This window comes from Saccostrea cucullata, unplaced genomic scaffold, assembly GCF_032062105.1.
Source record: "Saccostrea cucullata isolate Sc308-1 unplaced genomic scaffold, CSIRO_AGI_Scuc_v1 ctg498, whole genome shotgun sequence".
NCBI classification, from domain to species: Eukaryota; Metazoa; Mollusca; class Bivalvia; order Ostreida; family Ostreidae; genus Saccostrea; species Saccostrea cuccullata.
Genome location: NW_026923078.1, coordinates 31,416 through 50,050, shown reverse-complemented (window position 1 = coordinate 50,050; position 18,635 = coordinate 31,416). Strand labels below are relative to the sequence as shown.

General features: G+C 32.4%; 1 long non-coding RNA gene across 1 annotated transcript; it reads right to left on the bottom strand.

The window, feature by feature from the left end:
- Positions 1-8,611: 8,611 nt before the first annotated feature.
- Positions 8,612-17,094, bottom strand: LOC134263110 (uncharacterized). Its single transcript, XR_009991183.1, has 4 exons — positions 16,988-17,094; positions 12,552-12,632; positions 9,250-9,697; positions 8,612-8,742 (listed from the first exon to the last, which is right to left on the bottom strand). It is a non-coding gene; the product is annotated as an uncharacterized LOC134263110 (long non-coding RNA).
- Positions 17,095-18,635: the final 1,541 nt, after the last annotated feature.

Sequence of the window (18,635 nt, the reverse complement as noted above, 5' to 3'; positions counted from 1 at the left end):
GGTGAGACTTGAATCCCCGACGTTAGGTTCAACTTTCTCAGCAACTCTAGAGCAGATCCTCTACCACTAAGCTACGCGGAAAAACCGTGAGTTTCATGCTATATCAATGAATGGTTTTTATCATTTATTAGTTATAAAGAGAGGACATGCACAAATATATATAGCATTACTGCTTGTCTCAAAAGGACATGTATTCATATTTTATCAAATATTATAATTATTATAATTATGGAAGACTATATTTCATGCATAAACTTCCTCTTATTCTTAGTTTGTATTGTAACAATTTATCGTAAATAGAAAAATTAGGGAAGAAAAGCAATTGGCAAAAGTACTTTAAAAGCAAAGGATCTAATTAGTTTTCAAGATTGAAACAATATTGTTTTTAAATATTCCAACAGAAAAGGATAAATCCAGAAAAAGCAAAATGAGGATCAGCCGAGTTTTTCTTCTTTTACTAATTTTCATTCAGGTTTTGTATTATGTTTGTTTAATTTATAAAGTATTTCTTTTTTAATTTCATATATACCGAATTATATCAGAACGTTTTTCATCGATTATCTTTACTGCAATAAACAATTCAAGGTGTCATTTTAGGGCAATAGGACTCAAGTTCCTTGCCTGTATTCAATGGAAACCCTTTCATACGTGGATAACTGTCCGTCAACGAAGTTGGGTATAGAAAAGGCAGCAATCAGGAAAAACTGTGCTTATTATGCACAATTTCAGAACTGCACAGAACCAAGAAACTTTAAATATCATTGTGTCTTAAACACATTTAAGGATTCCTTTATTGAATTGTGTGCACCGATATTTAATGGACTAGGTGAATTTGTTTAACAATATGTATTAAATTGAGAATTGTCACTTTTTTATGAGTACTGTAAAAGTACTTACGAAATACCTACTCACAAAATACTAAGTATCATACAAATAAAAATAAAAATCAATTGTTGTAGGTTATTGTGTTTCTTTTAATATTCCTAAAAGAAATCTTGAAATAAGCCCTAGCGAATCAAATGACTGTGTGAAAATGCGTCCACCTTGTCCATATTACTTCCAATCATCAATGGCCTCCTTGCGTAAGTACAATTATCGTTAATTATATTTTATATAAATGTATTTATACCCGCACTTTCTAAAGAATGTTCGGGTATATTGTTGTTACTCATGTCCGTCCGTCCGTCCGTCTGTCCGTCCGTCCGTCCGTCCGTCTGTCACACTTTTCTTCCCTAAACTCCTCCTACAGTTTACACAGTAGCCTAATCATCTTTTGGGAGATGGTTGGTGGAGTCATGTAGATGTGCAGTAAGGTTTCGGAATTTTGATTTTGCCCCGGGGGGTCAAATGGGGGTCGAAAAATGACGTTTTTTATGCTAAAAGCCCCGTCTTCCCTGAACTCCTTCTACATTTGACTCAGTAGCCTAATCATCTTTTGGCAAATGGTTGGTGGTGTCATGTAGATGTGCAGTAAGGTTTCGGAATTTTGATTTTGCCCCGGGGGATCAAATGGGGGTCGAAAAAATGACATCTTTTATGCAAAAAGCCCCTTCTTCCCTGAATTCCTCTTACATTTGACTCAGCAGCCTAATCATCTTTTGGGAGATGGTTGTTGGTGTCATGTAGATGTGCAGTAAGGTTTCGGAATTTTGATTTTGCCCCGGGGGGTCAAATGGGGGTCGAAAAATGACGTTTTTTATGCAAAAAGCCCCTTCTTCCCTGAACTCCTTCTACATTTGACTCAGCAGCCTAATCATCTTTTGGGAGTTGGTTGTTGGTGTCATGTAGATGTGCAGTAAGGTTTCGGAATTTTGATTTTGCCCCGGGGGGTCAAATGGGGGTCAAAAAATGACGTTTTTTTATGCAAATAGTCCCGTCTTCCCTGAACTCCTCTTACATTTGACTCAGTAGCCTAATCATCTTTTAAGAGATGGTTGGTGGTGTCATGTAGATGTGCAGTAAGGTTTAGGAATTTTAATTTTGCCGGGGGGGGGTCAAATGGGGGTAGAAATTTATATATATATATATATATATATATATATATATATATATATATATATATATATATATATATATATATATATATATATATATATATATATATATATATATATATATATTGATATGTTTAATAACCCTGCTTTCAAGAACTTCCCTAATATTTTATGCATTAGCTTTAAACCATGATCATTTTGAAAATGATTGGTTTGTTTTGTGTATGTGTAAAAAAAAAAAACTTTGATCCCTAATTGTGGCCTGACCCTAGCCAGTGAGGTGATGATTTGAAAAACTAGAAATATGTCTATAGGACATGAATGTCCCGCCAGATGTATATTACTAATTAATGCTACTGTACATGAAAGTTTGTATTAGAGTATAAAGTTTGATGAAAATATCTTGAACAGTTTCTTTAGAATTGAAACTAAAATCTAAATAAATTGGATATAAATAATAAATTCTCACCAAATTATGTATGAGTGCATGCTTAACATAAAAATGTCTTAAATTATTTATTTAAAACTAAGCAAAATACAAATTAAAGAGGAGAGAGGTCAAGGTCACAGGAATGTGCAAGGTGAAGTTTTTGATGCAGTTGAATAGCTCTCACTAATACATATCAGCATATTATGTTTGATAAAAATATCTTGAATGGTTTAATTAAACTGAGCTTAAGACTTTTTTTAAGAAAAGAGAGGTCAAAGGAAAAGTTTAGGTCAAAACGTTGTTGCAGTTTAAAAGCTCACATCAGTATGAATTTACTATTAGCATATGAAGTTTGATAAAAATATAATTAATGGTTTATTTAAAACTTAGATAAATACATATTTTAAAAGTGAGGTCAAGTTCAAAAGAAAACTTAAGGTCAAAATAAAGTTGATGCATTAACAGCTCTCAGCAGTATGTATTAGCATATGAAGTTTGATAAATAATATATCTTGAATTGTTTATTCAAAACTGATCTAAATATTAATTCTAGAAAAGTGAGGTTAAGGTCACAGGAAATATCAAGGTCAAAAAGAGTGAAGCATTGTAAAGCTTACATTAGTAATCTATGTATCATCATGTGAAGTTTCATTACACAACTTGAATTGTTTCTTTAAAATAAAGCTATAAACACTAATTTAAAGAAAAGTTAAGGGGAGGTCAAAGGAAAAGTCAAGGTAAAAAAATATTGCTGCAGTTGGATAGTTTACATCAGTATATGCATCAACATATGAACTTTGATAAGAATATCTAGAAAGTTTCTTTGAGCTCAATGGAAAGACAGATGGAAGGGTGGAGGATGGAGGATGGACATGACAAAAACTATACATGTATTCCTGATCATGGTGTGGCATAAAAAACTTGAATCTACATTAAATGAGGATGTTTCCATATCAAGATTATACAAGCAAATTCAAATAATTGTGATCCTCTGCTTTCTGTATTTTAGTGAATGATGCCGTAATTTATGGCAGATTGTGTGTCAAATATGCACCCCTATCATATGTCAATGTATGAAAATTAGGTCAAAGGGGAAAAATCATAGCATGCTCGGAAATATTTTGTTGAAGGTAATGTACATGTCAAATATGAAAGTCCCATCTCTTTTCAATCAAAAGTTACATATTATATAATATAATATTTTTGAAAAGTAGGTTAAACTTCTAGGTCAAGGTCACAGAGTCAAACGTCATGATATATTTAGAAAAGTCTTTTCATATGTAATATACATGTATAATTTGAATGCCCTATCTTTTCTCTTTTAAAATGATCGATTTAAAATGTTTTTTTTTGAAAGTAGGTAAAACTTTAAGGTCAAGGTCTCACTTGAGTTAAAAAATCATAGTACATTTAGAAAGTTTTGTGGTAATGTACATCGTAACATGTGAAATATGAAAACCCTATCTCCTATTATTCAAAAGTTCTGACCAAGGTTAAATCTATTTAAGATGCATGCACATGCTGTCAAAGATGGACAGACTCAGACAGACAAATGAGATTTAATGTTCCCTCCCTTTTCCAAAAATGGGGGACAATAATGCCCTTGCTGTTCTTGAGAGGAAGATTTATGACATGGAAAAATCCCCTTCATATTTCTTAACACAAATCAATATTGTGTTTTATGTCATTTGTTTGTTTGTTGTTAAACATCCCTCCGTAAAATCCCTATTTACCCCCCCCCCCCGCCCCTATAAGCGCCCCCTTACATGTAGGTATTCATGTATGCAAACTACTACTTGTTTTTACATTAAAAAAAAGTTTATATATACAAATAGTTTAATGGGGTCCATCCATTTGAATGATTTTCATTCCTAATTCTAGGAGGATAGGTTGATGAATAAAATGTCAAGTAATCTTATCATTGATGCACTTTTATTTAATTTAATGCAGTCATATTGTGAACATTTCCAGTTCATTAGGAGAGTGGGGATGACCTCCAGGGTTTCACAACCTTCATACCATTAAATTTACATAGCATAATAACACCAAAAAAAATTATGTATAGTCAAATGGAAAAAGTTTCCTACTATTTAGGAGTCACATGATCATTTGTCATTACAGGGACAGGGAGTGGATTTGGAGATCCCCCCCCCTGGAATTTGCAGGACTATAATATATACTGAAGCAAATAAAAATGACTTTGGATGCCCTCCACCCTAGAAAACAGAGACCACCATAACTTTTCTTTTTTTTTTTCTTCTTCTCAGGAAATTCTGGTCTGGAAATCCCCCTCCCTCCCAGAAAAAATTCTGTATCTTGTAACTGAATGTAACGTCCATAACGGGCGATAACTCTTCAGAATGTGAAATTCGTCTCATTGCAGCATCGGATGACCTTTGATTCTTTAAACTATAACCTAACCAGTTGCATTTCAGACTATTTTACCCAAATCTGTACCAACTCTTGTACTTACCGACATAGGTCCCGTAAACTTCATGAATCATAATCCAATTTAAACACAAAATAATTCCTACTGACATATATGCAATGATGTGTACACCACAGTCTGCACGTGCAGTGCAATCTAAAAATGATCATGGTAAAACTAATACTTAAGTTGGGTACGTGACGCAGGCCCAATGTGATGCAGGTGTTCAGATACATTTATAGTACAAGAACAAATTTAAAATTATCATTTACAAAAGATGTTTTATCTTAACTTTGCCATCTAGGCCTATTTCCAAAAACAGGCAAATAGGGTGTGTTGTGTGTGTGTGTTGATCGGAGAGGGGTGGGGGTGGGAGATTGACTAAATTGATTGGGTATATGGCAGCTTTAAAGGTGTTTCTGCCTAATCAAATATCAAAAAGTTTGTACATTTTGAAAAAATCATCTAAAACGCTTTGCACTAATTTGAATAATATTATTTGTTGTTGATCTATATGAGAAAATAGATTTAAAAAGTATTAATTATGGGCCAAAAATTTATATCCCCCTTTATCAAACCTAATTTACATCATTAATTAAATTCTGTTGTTAAATTTCAGACTGGTAACGAATTAAGAAAATGAAATACCTATAAGATCGAGGCCCATGGGTCACACGGTCACCTAAACATATTATGCTCCAGGGGCGGATCCAGCAATTTTTGAAAGGGGGGGAGCGGGGGTTCCAGGGTTGTGTCCCTCTAACCTCCTCCCCTTTACACACTCTCAGGCAAAGATTCACACACACATGAATGGAAAAATATAAGATTGTGGAAAATAATATCTTTGTTCTACGTCCTTTTTTCTTTGAAAAGGTACCCCCAGTCAGTATTAAGCCTTATAATTGAATGGATTTGCAGCATTTCCGAAGAGTAGAATGAATTTTCTTCAAGAATTTGAAAAATCCTTTTTGGGTTGGGTATAAAACAATGAATTAAATTTTAGTTCCTTCATAAGATTTAGTTTTAAAAAATGGCACCTTCTTGTATATAGCCAACACAGCCAAATTAAGATCGCGGGAATCTAATATCAAATTTAACCTCGCATGTTACATATCATATATAAGATATATAAAAATAAGTAGAATATTTTCTACCATTCACTCATAAAAAGTTATAGTGAAGGTGAATGGAAAAAAACTAAATGTGTGAGTATCTATCTATTCAATACATATTTAAGTAAGACGTACAAATACTTATTCTCGGGAAACGTTTTATCCCCCTTCTTTCTATCTCTTTCTCCACTTGGCAAAAAATAAAGGGGGGGGGTTTCCAACCCCCGGAACCCCCCTCTGGATCCGCCAATGTGCTCAATTTGATGAATACATGTATTATGTAAATTATTGAATTATATTCACTTTTTCCTTGGTAAAGCCCAATTTTAAGGAGTGTGCATTTAGAGGCAAACACCTTAGTGCGGGTATTACTGTCTCATGACAGCATCTAGTTATATTTAGATTTAAGTTAAAATTTAATTAAGTGCAAAAGACAAGCCACTGGAAAAAAGAAAATCGAAGAAAGACAAAAAGATGCAATTTTCAAAGTTGTCCGATGGAAATTATTCATAATTTGATTATACTAGGTCTAATGTTTTTTTAGGGTGTCCATGATTTCATGATTTAATGATAATATGTGACTGAATTACAGTATACCCCAGTCGACCCTCTCAAAATATTTGTTTTTAAATATCGCTAAACTCTTTTCAGTTTTTCATTTAAAAAATTTACTTTTCTTTTCAATTATTAGAGATACAATATATCTTAATGATATTTCGTTCCAGATACGTCATGTTACCTCGTCAAAAAGACCTCGACAGTTTGTCTCAGTTATCAGACATTAAGGTTGATGAAAAATCGAGTAACAACAACGCATACTAAATTTCAAGCAAAATCAAGTATTTCAACAACTAAAAAGGCAGAGAAAAGAAGAAGTCAAGGTACTAGAATTTTAGCATTTTTTGTATTTTTGATTCATAAACTTAGAAAAAGATTTTATTTTATTCTAATGCATTTAAAAATTTCTGAATGCCATTTACACTTTTAATTTGGGGTTTTGGTTTCCAGACCGAAACCAGTTGGAGCTGGTCAACAATTAAGAATTTAATCATTTTTTGTTTTTTTTTATTTCTGTTTTCAAAACGGCGCTAAAGAAGGGTAAAAATCCGAAAATATAGACGTAGTTTTCTTTGTATCATTTAATCCTAAATATTCTGTTAAAGATGGATAGAAACAGATTTGAAGTTAATATATTTTCTCAATCTTTCTAATATGACGACTTATATATTGCAATAGCTTTTCACACAGAAATATATTTAAAATATTATTTCATCTAAAAATTATTGAAACTTCAATAATTTTTGGATGGGTGTGATTGACACATTCTAGCACTTTCACAAAGGAGTATATATGATAAGAGCCAATATTGACCCCCTTAAAATCAATATTTTAGAATGACATTCAGAAATGTTTAATTCAGATTTATTTGAAAGAAGAGATTATATTAGAAATATTTCTAATATATATTTTTCACATTTATATGCACTCTCTAGCTATACATGACATGAGAAATAATGGTATCTTTGCTATCTAACAAAAAAGCCAAAATATGCCCTTTTCTTGATGTTTTTTTCTTATGGGAAACATAGAGCGCAGTGCAGAACATACATAATTTTTCTGTCACTAGTTAGAATTCGATAGCTACATCTTAGGAAAAAAATATAAATCTTGTTCTATGCTATGCTCTATATTTTCTGGAAGAAAAACTCCTTTAAAATAAGCAGTTTTATACAAAATATGCTAAAATGGCGGGAACACCTTATTTTTATGATGTCATATTTTCATGTAATTCATAAAAATATATAATACTGTAATTGTTAAGGGACAATTATATAAAGGTACAGAAGATCCCAAACAAAGGAATGACCCGACTACCCTTGGCATAAAATATAAAGCGAAAGAGTAGTCAACTGTTTAGAAATTAGATGAATAAGCCAACAAAACAATATCAAGACAGTATGAGAAAGTAAAAAAAAAAATAATAGGGGTAAGAATAGAATAGAATCATCAGTGCCAAGTAATCTTATGGAATTGATGTTAAGTTATTGGTGTAACAAATTTGAAGAACATTGAGACACCCAGATTTTATCAATCAATAAGAACCTAGGGGTATTAACACAGTGTGAATGGTCCCCGTTTCTGGGTGTTATTTGCTCAGATAGAGTGGCTCTCATTATAATTTATATCATTAAATCAAACAAAGTGAGAAAAAAACCTATATATGCTATATATATATATATATATATATGTATATATATATATATTCCTTGTAAGAACCTAATCCTACACTTTACAATGCATAAGAATACCACGCTGACAATAGATAACTTGTACCACAAAACAGGAAATATAACATGAAATCTTTCTAATAACAGCACAACAGACAAAATGTTATCAGAAAAAAATCAGTTCAGGTGAGCTAAATGGTTCAGCTCAAATCCTTTCGGCACAAGAATAACGCAAAATATTTTCTAGATAATTATTACATGTACTACTGAAAAAGTTACCATTCAGTATCGTACTATTTATAAATAGCAGATTAAAAAAGTAAAGTTGATCTATCAGATATATCAAGAATTAAAATGTTTTTTGTGCACACGTATTAAAGTGATATACATTAATCCTGAATATGTTTTAAGATCAAAACCTTCTATCCCCACAGTATTGCGAGTGCATGTAAGACTGAAAAAATACAACTACACATATATTTGTCCTTTTGTTTGTCTAACTTTCTCGCCATAATTGTGTGTCGATCACCATCTCTCTCTCTCTCTCTCTCTTGACCCTGGTAAATATTATGTAACAAAATATTATGCGAACAGATAAAAATATTTGCACAATATAATAATAATTTATATAACATTTTTGAATAAGTTTTCCTATTATACATGTTTCACAAATGTAATAAGTTTTGCTATAAACCCTGAAAAATGTCGAGTCACACCGGAAACAGTTATGTCCGGCCGGAAACAGTTATGTCAACCCTCGACAGAAACAGTTATGTCACTATTTCGATCACGTTCACGTGTTTTTACGTTACGCATTTTAGCTCGGATTCGAGATGTTATGACGTCGGTTGCTTAGCAAATGTAAACAACAGAGCGTTATTCTTAACGTCAAGAAGGCATTTTTAGATTGTTTGTGTACATTTTAACAATTTTTAATGATTTTAAATTTTCCTTTAACTTTAAAAATGTCATATAACATATACCACATGGCTTCTCGGGTGACTATACCAGAATATTCGCCCCGAGGTGACAGGAAAGCCCTGGGGTGTTATGTCACCCGATGCGAACAGATAAAAATATGTTCACAATATAATAATAATTTATGGTTGTAAATAATATAATATATAGTAACAAAATAACAAATTGGTATCTCTAAGCAGGGCATACAAAGGATCAATTATGTCAGGTAGTTTCTGAAATTTTTTAAACACATTAGTCTTTTTTGATTAAGTATATCCCAGGTATATTACATTCGCTGCTCTCCTACGAGTTTTCATAGTCATTTATCGGATCATGGTTTATTTCAACGATAAACTCTCTTCCTTGATGAGCACGGAATCGTCTGTATGATGACATCACAAATGTACAGACATACAGAATGAACAGGATAGATGCAAAAAGTCCAAGAACAAGTATACTTTGTAGCAGAATACTTGAGAAACGTTTGCTGGTCGTCTTCTTGGTTTCAGATATAACATCCGTATTCTTGCTTTGATGATTTAGCTCTATTTAACAAAGATAAAGTGTATCATTAAAAAAAGTGTTTGATGTTTGAACAAAGATGGACTTGAATTGTATAGTGTGAGGGATGTTGGATAAATAAGTAATGCTATCAAAATTGAATAGTGTTGTTAACATTCATATGATTTATATGGAATTTGCACTGAGGCCGTCAGCGTCCTATGGTCTGTCGTAGTGTAAGAGGGCAAAGTATATTTTGCATCGGGATCGAGATTCATAAATTTTTATAAAGTTTACAAATTATAAAAAGATAAAATTATTTTTACGTTCATATGCTTTTTTTAATAACTGAAAATACTAACGTATTTGGCTGTAAGTAATTTCTATAATTTATTTTGAACACTTGTGAATCTGTCCATTGATTGGTCAATTTTCCGAATGTACAGTAGGCCATCGTTTGGCGGTATTTTCACAGTAGATGTTGACCAGTGAAGACGTGTATCAGAAACGCCTTTTTTCTGATATATGTGAGTAATGATATTTTTGGCTTGCATTCATATTAGATTAGGTACTTATGTTACAAGTGAATTTTTTTTTCTATATTTCGTGAAATATGCAACTGAGTAATTTCCCGATTGAAACTTGTTTATTACTAGTCAGAAATGATGTCTTGATGTTACCATCTAGACATTTGTTTATAAGTATGTTTATAGGTTAAAAAAATAATAGATGGTTCCTTGTCAAGTACATGTATGTATAGTTTGTATGAATTGAGTTGTAAGACCTGATTGTATTTATAGTGAACAGTCCTCGTGTGATGATGTCACAATGACCGGAAGCCATTCTGCATTCCTTACTTAGGTTTGTGCACTGTGTAGATTTTTTTTTACTAATTATTTATACTGCATATTTATTTCTTGCTAAGATGATATGCTGTGTGATAAAGTATAATAGAAGTCTGACTGTCATAAATATTACTTCATGAAATGGACATTACTTTTTCCTAATATTGAAATATCAGGAGGTTATGTTGTACTTGTTAACATTTGTTTTTTATGACTATCATTTTCAATTGTGAATTGTTTTAGGAGCACTGTCACCATAACCATTGAAAATCATTTGTTGATCATCAAATAGAGATTAAAAGAACTACAATACAAGAAAATTAATCTCTTGTGTTACAGTAGTTAGGGAACTAAACAAAGATTTTTTTTAAATACTAGTTTGCAGATCGCCTGGCAAAGGACCGCTTGTCGATTTCAGTTTTCCGGCGACCAAGTAGAGACCATAAAACTTCTGACTACGAAAAATTTTGTTGAATCCTATACATGATAATCGCAGTGCTTCTGATCTTAATCAGTAACTGCACAATGAAGTTATGGGCCACCTAGAGGCGTTTCAATACCCAATTAAATTTCATGAAACAGGTTACAATCAGAAGCATAATAGGCTATGAATTGAAAGAATTGTTGCTTAATTATCGACAATACAATTTTTTGGTGTCTATTTGTAATGAATTGATGAATTTTAAACGGATAAAAATCACAGTCCTGTATACGTTCTTTAATTTGTCATTTTAAAAAACGTTCTATTTAATGAGATTGTATTTATATTTAGCATAAAGAGAGATATTCCCTTCCTCCAATTTTTTTTGTGACCTGTTTTACAATAACGATAAATACCAGGGTGTCTTAGGAAAATGCCAACATTTTCAATATCTTCTATTTCGTCAACACGTATCTAGTAATGTTTGTGAATTTGTTCTGGATACTGTGCCTCTAAAAACTCATTTAAGCATACATTTAGCCTTGTATTTTATTTTGTTTTAGTTACCACGTTATTCACCTCCATTCTTTTAACAGACAATTTCATAGTCCCGATTAAAAACTTAACGGATCGAATTGTTTAACAATTGTCTTTACGTAGGCCTATGACTTCGACGTCCCGCTCTCTTGTCTTTTTAGTTCTTGATTAAAGTTATCTATTCTCTTCTCCTGGATAACCAGTCAATTCAACCTAAAACCCTTTAAACTAGACATAAACCTGACTCCCGTACTTATGTTTGTGTTTTTTAATCATTAACATCCCTTTTCCCTGTGAAGAGGAGTCATATCCTGCTGAATATAGCATTGCTTGAAAAATTGGTTCTCTACATTCCCGCTTAACGTCACCTGTTTTGACAATGTCTATGTGCTTGGCACATATCGTCATATATTTGTCATTAATGACGTCAAATAAATAGATTTTTGAATATGAGTTCACCACATTAAAGGGTATTTATGTAGATAAAATTTTGATATAGTATTGCCGTATAGTCTGATAATAAAGAAAACTTTATTGACAATGCTATTTGTAAAAGTCAAAAAATTCCCGACCATCGATATCAACATCCTATAAATGCTGTTTTTATATGCATATGACATTACAGGCCTTTTATATTTTGTGAAAATATCAAAACGATGATTTTCCAACAGCATGCATTTTTTTTTTTAAAAGTTTTGCTTCAATAGTGTTTTGAATATTCAAAAAGTTTAAGTTTTTTCTGGGAAAATCCTCATATGGCACTAAAATGTTCATCGCAAGTACTAATATATGCAAAATAAATGTTTTTGTTATAAATACACTGTGTACCTAATATGCATCGTATTTTCAATGAAAATACTTACATAGAATTTTTTTATCGCGATTTTTCAAAGGGATAAACAAACGTTATGCATTGAAAAAAAAGACAAATCTTTTTTGCATGTTGATGGTTATTACAATTAAATAATCTATTTTTATAAGATTTGCTTTTACTTCTTAAAAATGAGTTGTAGCTTTTGAAACAATGACATTTGCAGCAACAATGTTAAAAAATAAGTAAATTATGTTTGCTCTCACAGTATTTTAAATGCTCACCTGTGGTCAAAACACTATCAAATCTAGTGAATCCAGTAAATCCAGAGGTAGTATGAACGGTATTCTTACCAGCGCTCACATCTGTGTTTGAAATATATCAATGAAAGCGTAGTAAATATACATTAATTTTAGATTGTTTTGCTTTTATTCTGTTTGTTTTTGTAAACTAGTCACTTTATGAAAGTCTGTTCAAGAGTGCTAAACGTAACTCAATTTTTAAGACATAATTGGAATAAAATTTGTTCAAATATCACATTGTATCATGGATGCGGTATTTTTCCTTTGAAGTTGCCTAAATGTTAAATCCAGTTAAAATGAAAGGGGGTGGAGCTTAAGCATGCGTTAACTTCCAATGTGATAACTTGTTATTGCACACTTTTAAAATAAAGACAAAGTGCTAAAACACATTTTATTTTTTTTCACAAACCAACAAAAAAAAAAAGTTGACACATGTACTGTCATGTATGATTTAAACCAAATTTTCAAATTGTTCTTCATTAAGCCATGTCACAAGCGTTTGTCTCAAAAATTGAACGAAATTTTACAGTTTTCAAACTGAAACTTGTTGGTCAAATCCGCCATTGCCCTGTTGTCAATTTGTTTAGACGAATTGCTGCTAGAGGCCATAGACTGCAAACTCTCACAGACTTTTCCCAGCGTATTTTCAGCACACATAGGTTCTTGGTTATCATTTTCGTCATACGGTGTTTCCATTTTCATTGCTTTCGGCGCCGGTGGATCAAGTATTTTGCTGACATTCTCTGCTACCTCTGGACATGATCGTTTGTACTTCCGCACTGCTCGCTCTGACCTATGTCCGGTTCGCTCCATGATCGCCTGTTCATCCATTCCAGCGCTGTACAACTGGCTAGCACAGGTGCGCTTTCCACTGTGGTTAGTAAAGTTTCCAATGAGACCCCCCTTTTTGCAGATGATTTTCATGAAGGTTTTAATCTTATTAACACCAACAACTTGTGCACCATATCGAATAGGGTTCCCTGCAAGTGGACGTCTGTAAAACTCCCCCTCGTTTCCAAGTGCATCAAGGTACTGATAAAAATAGTCGGCTATGCATCGATCTCCTTTAAAAAAAAAGTAACAAAAATAAATTTATATTCATCAATTTGTAGTTTTAAATGTAAAAAAATCAATCTAAAGGAAAAATACCGTACCTGGTTGACAATAGTGCCGAATGTTTTTACTTTGCAGAGATAGGTGGGCAAGTCCTCCCTTAAAAGTCTTGTTTGAACCGCCGCAAAAGTGGATGTATTTACCTCGCCCATCCTCACCAATCGTGACGTTTGCACATGTCAAGTCTCTATGCTCATCAAATCCCCGCAACCCGAATAATTTACACATGTAAAAAAACACTGTATACTGTAGCGTTTCCGCGGACTTGTTTCCCAGTACTTCTCTTTCCCAAAGCAGTTCTTCGTCTTCTTGAGTTATTGGATCTGCCTGTTTGACTTTAGTTCCCAGTCCTTTAGACAAGAGGGATTTCATTTGAGCATCCAGCGTTTTTCTAAACTCTGCAAATTTCAAGTCTGAAAAGAAATTAATGTCATGTCTCTTGTTGTCTCGCAAATACCTTAACAATCCACAAACTAGATAGTAGACCGACTTAGGTGGGTATTCACTTCCGTCCTTCTTCCGTGCGTCGCATACAAAATGTGTCGATGAATAACTCATAGTAGAAACATCCATGTGTAGAAGTTCCGGTACTGCAAGTTCCAAAGGCAGATTCTTGTTTTTTTCTTGGCGCCACTTTTCGAAAACCCCAAATGCCCAACGAGTATTTCTCTTTGTATTTTGATTTTCTTGACTAGAAATCAACTTCTCAATTTCGGAATCAGAAATTCCCCCGAAACGTTTGGTCGACTCATCGCTGTTCGTTTCACTGAATTTATCGGTGGCACCTCCGTCCATGCCGTCCAAATTAAATTCTCCAAACAGATCGAGGTTCAGCGCATTCGCGCCTGTCGGGTTAATGTCAAAGTGATTCATACCATCAATGAGTTCCTCTTCTTTTTCAATGGCATCACATATCTGTGATAGAGTGAAATCATCCTCGGTTATTGCTAAAAAGTCAATCTCATCAAAATTGATGGTGCCGATTTTGTCGTCCATTTTCTCTCGCTGTTATACTGGAAATGTTCGTCTGCACACGAGTTGCGCTATACCACAATGCTTTGCGACGGTGGGCGGAGTTTATCAAAAAAAATTCTAGACTTTTCTAGATATTAACTTGTTTCCGCTCCACTAACGCTATATAAGGAATGTAGGCGGAGTTATCCATGATACAAGTTATTTATAGAACAGTTACTCGTAATAACTTAATTTATCGTACATCCACATTAGCCGAGACTCGTTGCTGCCCAACTCGTCCCGCCCTAATGTGGATGTGCGATAAATTAAGTTATTACTCGTTAACTGTTCTCTAAATATCACTTACAGCCTGATACATGTACATTTCTATTTATTTAGCTTGGTTTATATTAAAAAAAAAAATCAACAATAAAGGAAAATGCAATTCATTTATCAGTCATCAACATTTACAATAAGTGTCAAATTCAATTAAAAACAGTTCTTTTGTAGACCTTTAAAAATTAAATTCTGCTTCATAAAAATAAAAAAAACAACTGATGAAAATTGTGCACACTTAGTTTCCATAGCCACTCCAACAGACGTAAAGTTTCCGTAGTAAGTTCAACATAGATATTAATTGTTTATACGTATATGTTGTTTTAAAAGATCGATCACTGTTTGTTAATTCCACATTTTTACACATACAAACAAACAACTAAACTTAGTGAAAACCAAGTTTATTTATATCTAGCAATATACATGTACCATTAGCAACTGCATATGAAACATTGAGCATCAAGTGATTACATGTAAATGACCAAACTCTTTCAGTTTGATTTATTATCTTAACACTTTCTAAATCATATCAAACTTAAGACAAATAGGTTTATTATGAAGGATCGGGTTTGTGTGATTTACAATATGGATTAAAGTTGAACATATTAAAAATGTTTGTTTATATAATTTTCATTTTAATAACTTATACTTAGTCGAAGAAACAGTTGTGTGATCCAAGATCGGAGGTGGCTATTCTGTTTTAATACTCATTCTACCACGATTATTACAAAGATCAAAGAAAAACCGCGAACATTACTTTCCAATTAATCAGAAACACGTATCAAATCTGAACAATAGTCAAATGCATGTTTGGCTGTAGAATAAAATACTTGTTTAAACCGCATCGATGTGTCGTCTTTTGCAGTATTTATAAGCACTATAAATTGCATAAAGTTGCTGAAGAACGTCGGTTTTTATAGCTAAGTTAGGCTATTCCACGGACCTCCCTATATATATAAACTACGTGATTTTAGTTCCAATAGAGTAGTAAAACAGGAACATGATTTTGTTATTGTCTCTTCATTATAACTGATCAATACATTTTACAAGCAAATTATATAATAATTTAAAAAGGCTATTTTAATGTAATGAAAGCTCAAATCGTCTGCATTCCATACACGGGTAAGTAAACAAATTTTACCTCTGGTGTTAAATGGAACAGCGTAATCGAGGCATGGTTACCTAATTCGTTTCTCTATTGAGGAAACGATCAGCCGTATTTTAGCGATTTTTGTTGACATGGTACACTGTAGAATAGAAATAAATTCCTTGTTGTCGTGAATAATACTGAATAACCTTCTCGGTCTAGAAATGTTGTTTGAAATATAAAAGCCTCCGCTAACGACTCGGCTTTTATATTTCAAACAACATTTCTAGACCGAGGAGGTTATTCTGTAACATTCACGAAAACAAGGACTTTATTTTTAAATCTGATATTATTATGTTTAAGTACACTTGAGATAGTAACATTTGAGTGTTTCTAATGGACTTTTGCAAAGACGTTGACTTTTACAGTTGACGGCTTACTTTTACAACAGGAAAATATACGGTAGCTATTTTCAGTAAAAAATATTGATCTTAATATTTAACAAAAAGATAATAACAGGATATTTAAAAGATCATATTACGTTGTCTAGGACGAAAACGGCAATATTACTACCCTCAACAACCTCCCTTCAGGTCTTGACTAACTTCTGCCGAGTTTTCCTACCGAAATGTGTCTTCTTCTTTATTCAGTTATTTCATTTCTTAAGTTATTTAAAATAAAAGGATATTTTAATTCTCGTGAATAAAGTATCCAAATAAATTTTATTTTACCATCAATTATAATTTTTGTTTGATAAATTATTTCTAAGCCCCGAATACAATAACTTTCACCTCTTGAGATGTTTTCTATCTTCTTTTTTTCAATCCCGTACCTCTGTACATGACGCAGGTTTAAATGTCCAAGTAAGCTGTCGAATGTAAAAGTAAGTCTCTTCATAAAACTCCACTGTTAAATTATATGTACTTACCATTTGTGTGACATCCGGAGACATGATTGCACAGGTCCTCAATGCAAAAACATTCTAGCTGACAATTGCTGCCATAACTTGGGTATCGACATTTATTTTCACATTTCTTTCCATTTTGACATACTTGAAAAAAAAAACCAGCATGATTTAACAGTGTTATACCTTATCAATAGAGAAAAAAGTGATATTTTAAATAATGTTAGAAATGTATATTTACAAGTTGCATAATTGTTTTAAGTATAATCTCTTGAATAAAATCAAGTGGTGATATTTTGATCTTCATCAATGCATATCAAAAATCCGGTTTCAATACATATGTAATTTGAGATTTTTTAGAGGCAATTTGTTTTAAAAAATGTAAATGTTTACTTGAAATATTCCTCGTTGTGAAATGCAGCTTAGTTTTGTCTGTTATTGTTCTGGGAGAGAGTGTTCGAGAACCATCTACAAAATACTCATAGTAATCAATTAGCAAATTATTATAAAAAGCGTAAATAAGCCATCTATATATTCAATATTCTTTTAAAAGCTTATCTTGTATTTTAAAGGTAGCGTAGTTGCAAAATTCAGGCGACATTTGGCGTCACTGTCCAAGCTACCAAATTTTTGGTGATGTCAGATTTTTGACTTTCAAAGGAATTATTCCTGTCTTATTATTTTTTCTTCATTCTCAAACTTATGACTGAGAACTTGACAAAGATAAGTAGAAACAAAGAGAACGTTATTTACCTATACTAATATAAAAAAGAAATAACATCAATAAAATGAAACGATAACAATTTTTCTTCTCTATTTCTTCTTTTCAAGCTAAACGTTTTAAGTAAAATAATGAAAGTTCCCTTTTAGCCATGATGTGTTAGTTATCGTTTTATATACAATAACATTACTCTGCTCAATTTAGTTTTGAAGTTGCGTTGATGTTCAAGATTTAAATACGCAGCACAGTTAAGGTTACAAAAAGGAGGCGGAGCCTAATTTGTACGGGAAAACTTGACTGTGACATCATACACAATATACGTCATACAACATTTCTTTAAAATGCCACAAAATGAGTTTATCTGCTAATTTAACCAGTAAGAAATCATCAAACTACATAAAAACTTACTACAACGTGTTGTTTTGTCGTTAGTTAAATCCCACATAACAAGTTATAAACAAGTCACTGATCGCAATACACTTGTCAATATGACGTCATTTCTTACAACGTGACGTAGTTTGTATGCAGTGAGACACAGATCAAGTAATATTTTCTCAACAAAATATGTATTTTCTAATTTAATAAAATATTATTTACAGATATTCTATGGGCCAATAAATTGAATTTAATGTCTTCTTCGCTATTTAAATAATATATTTTCTGTATATTACGTATTTAATTAACACTGCCGTATATTTGTATGCAAGTACATCGGAGGGTTACGTGGGGGGTCTTTATAAATCGATCTAGTGCAAGGGCATACACTCTATGGATCAAAGTAAGCTTTTACATTTCAACTATAGAACTATTAAGGTTTCTGAAAAGTGCTGCAATCCTGATGAAATCTTAAAAACAATTTATTTATATCAATATTTCATGCCGCTGACCAGCAAAAAATATAGCATTCGGTCATACAAGTATAATTTTAACAATGAAATTGCAGAATTTAGA